This window comes from Bison bison, unplaced genomic scaffold, assembly GCF_000754665.1.
Source record: "Bison bison bison isolate TAMUID 2011002044 unplaced genomic scaffold, Bison_UMD1.0 scf7180017864105, whole genome shotgun sequence".
NCBI classification, from domain to species: domain Eukaryota; kingdom Metazoa; phylum Chordata; class Mammalia; order Artiodactyla; family Bovidae; genus Bison; species Bison bison.
This window is the reverse complement of record NW_011494677.1, coordinates 9378842-9382415: the sequence shown is the minus strand read 5'-3', so window position 1 is coordinate 9382415 and position 3574 is coordinate 9378842. Positions and strand designations below refer to the sequence as shown.

At 39.6% G+C, this 3574-nt stretch overlaps 1 long non-coding RNA gene across 2 annotated transcripts in view; it reads right to left on the bottom strand.

The window, feature by feature from the left end:
- Positions 1-3574, bottom strand: part of LOC104987767 — an 8670-nt gene that overhangs the window by 1910 nt on the left and 3186 nt on the right. The gene's annotated exons all lie outside the window — the stretch shown is intronic.

Genomic DNA, 3574 nt, shown 5'->3' with positions numbered 1-3574 from the left:
TATATATATATATATATATATATATATATATATAAAGAATGAGAGAAACCAGGCTGGAAAAACTTTCAGATAAGAACAAGCATGGGGTGTCGAAGTACAGAAAGAAGTCTGGAAGGAGACAGAAGGTATTTCCTGCTAAACCTGCAGAGGTCAGCACAATCCACATCATTCTAACTTTGTAGCCTCTTGATTAAGGAAGGTGAAGATGATTAAAAATCAAAAGTAAAACCAACTATGGGGTTTTTAGAACCATTTACCGAGAAAAGAAATGACAGTAGGTTTTAGGGGAAAGATGAGTTCACTTTTGGATATGTGGACTTGGAGGTGTTCGTGAGTAGGCAATTGGTCATGCGTCTCTGGTGCTGAGAATTAACATCCTGGATGAAAAATGTTTAGGACGAGTCATTGGCAAGCAGATGGTAAACAAAACTAGAGGAATGGATAGGAGCACCTATCAAAGTCTAAACTGAGAAAATAAGAGAAGATAAGAAAGTCTAAAATCCTGCCCTGAAAGAATTCCCGCATTCAATGATTGAATGTGAGTGGGGACTAACCAGGAAGACTGAGAAGGAATGGCCAGAGAGATAGGAGGGAAACCAGACAAGTTCGTTGTCAAGGAGACCAAAGAAAGAAACTGTTTCAGTAAATAAATTATGACCAACAACGCTGGCTGCTGTTTTTTCAGGGTCATGTAGGATGAGCTCTGATAGGAGCCCACAGGGCTCTACCATATGCAGATAGTTGATGACCTCAATGGAGAAGGAAAGGCCTTGGGCTGTGGGGATGGAATCCAAATTAGGGTTAGCCTACATCCGGAGCAGATGGTGTAGGAAAAGAGACAGTACTTTCTAGAAGTTTAGCTCCAAAGGGCAAGAGAGAGAGAGAGCACGCACGAGTGAGCAAGCAGCAACTGCAGGGGTACTGAGGTTGAAGATGTTTGGTTTGCTTTGGCTTTTTAAGTTGGAAACTTTTTAGTTGAGTTCATTTAAATACGGGCTTTCCAGGCAGCTCAGCTGGTAAAACTCTGCCTACAATGCAAGAGACCCTGGTTCGATTCCTGGGTTGGGAAGATCCTCTGGAGAAGGGATAAGCTACCCACTCCAGTATTCTTGGGCTTCCCCGGTGGCTCAGACGGTAAAGAATCCACCTGCAATCCGGGAGGCCTGGGTTTGATTCCTGGGTTGGGAAGATGCCCTCAAGGAGGGCATGGTAACCCACTCCTGTATTCTTGCCTGGAAAAACTGCACAGAGGATCCTGGTGGGCAACAGTCCACGACTAAGCACAGCACATTTAAATACAAAAGGGAAAGGTCCCTGTGCAAGGAAAAGATTGAAAGTACAGAAGACAGAATGGAGAGCACAAAATTCAAGGTTCCTGAAAAGGTGAGAAGTGTAGAATTCAGAGCATATGGTGACCGTCAGCAGAAAATGAAAGAGGGAAGGAAGCATGGGGAGATGGAGCAGGGCTGGGACTAGAGTAAAGCAATAAGGCACTCAACTTGGGCACAAAATTTAGGGAAGCACCAAAAAGAAGTCCTCAGTAATTAAGATAAACACTATTTTAGTGCAATCTCTATATAGATCAAAATTAATGCAAAGAATGTATGATGAATAAAATATCAAAATCTTAAATATCCAGTCTGTGGGTAATTTGTTATGACAGCCCTAGTAAACTAATATAACACATATCTCAATATTGCAGAAAGAATAATGTCGCTTCATAACTGATTAACCCCTTTCTCCCAAGAACTCTGGAAAAATTCTAGAATTAAGAAAACACAAGGAGTTGAGAAATGAATATTAAAAACAACAACAGAACAAGAAACTCCTTGGGAGCCTGAAGGCAGTTTTGAAACGGTGTGGGAGGTAGACATGTTCATCTGCAGGGGACAGGGCTCTGCCAGGGGGTGGTGGGCAACCAGAAGCAGCCTTGAGAAGGCCTGAAGGAAAGCAGAAAGGAACAGCAACATCCCCAGTCTGCCCAGGATGTATCAGAATAGAAGCATCAGCACACTTGGCTGGGGAGACAGGTTGATGAAAACAACAGGCTGACCAACTAACTTCTGACACTAATTTCTTTTTCCCCTCCCCCTCCAAACCCCAGGGCTGATGGATAATGGACTGGGGAGTGGGTCTCTCAAAGCTACTTCTTCCTTAGAGATTAATGGTATAACTCTGAACAGAGTTGTCTTTATTGAATGGAGTGACAACAAACGAGGGTGATTAAAACAAATTCCGTGGTGATGCGGGCTCCCTGGATTCCTTCTTAAATTCGTCTGGAGGGTCACACACATGCCTCCTCCCGCCTTTACATTACCAGACATTCCTATGGGCACAAGAGCTCACATGAGCTCAAAATAACCAGGCACTTGTGGAGGAGCAAAGAGACCATAAAATGCAGACAAGTTGAATCACACATACCAAATGAATCAGAATCATTAGAACAGATGAGCCAAGAATGTCAAAGATGCTTCAGAAGATAAACGAAGATATTAGCAATCTGAACTAAGAAATCATGAAAAAGTGGAAATATGAGGCTTCCTTGTTAAACACTCACCATTTTCCAAAAATCCACAAACTACTGAAATAATTTTCTTTGATACCTGTGGGCTTGTTCAAGTTGCTGGTTAACCACTATACCACAAATATGTACACACCGATCCCTGTTTCCAGACTGTGGCCTTTTTCTGTTCTCTTTTGTGTTTTAAATCCTGTTTTTGCCTTTGTTTCTTAACAATAGTGTAATGACTGCCTTCCTCATGTGACTAAATGGCTGAAGCAAATTAACTAAAGGTCCCTGGGTTATCCTTTGACTAAATAAAATAATTAGAGGGAAAATGCAACAAATAGGTAAAATGGCACAGAGGATACAGCTAAAAAGTAAGTTAGAAACTGTAAAATCAGATTGAGGAACTTTCCCAGGCAGCTACAGGAAAAAATAAAGATACGGAAAACATAAAAGGAATGATATGTGATATGGAGGGTATTGAAGGTAGAAGCATAATGCCAGTATCTAGATTTTATGGATTCAAAATGGGGGGGGGGGTTGGAAAAGATATATTTAAAGAGATAAAGAAGGTAAATTTTCCTAAATGAAAGAAAAATGAAGGATCCCAGATTGAAAGAAATAAAAAAAAATTCAAACAGATTTTTAAAAGAGATCCCTAACTAGATCCATTATTAGTGAAATTTAAGAATATCATCAACAAAAATAAATGATGTAGAATTCTCAGGAAAAGGGAACAGATACCTAAAAAGATCAGGAATCACATTGGTATCAGACTTTTGAAACAATACTAGATTCAAGAAAAAAATAAAGTAATATTTTAAAGTAATAAAGGAAAAGACCTTGGAACCTGCAGAAATTGTTACATTAAATAGAGAGATTCTATATGCGATTCCCATGAGTTCAGCATCAGTATCATTACTATTAACAAATTACCAAGACTTCTGGAAAATGCAGTAAGAAAAGAAAAAGATAAAGGTGTATAAAAGTAGGAAAAATAAAGCTAAAACATTTATAAAAATACGACCAGCCATCTTAGGAAAAAATCAACAGAATAAAAAAATATTA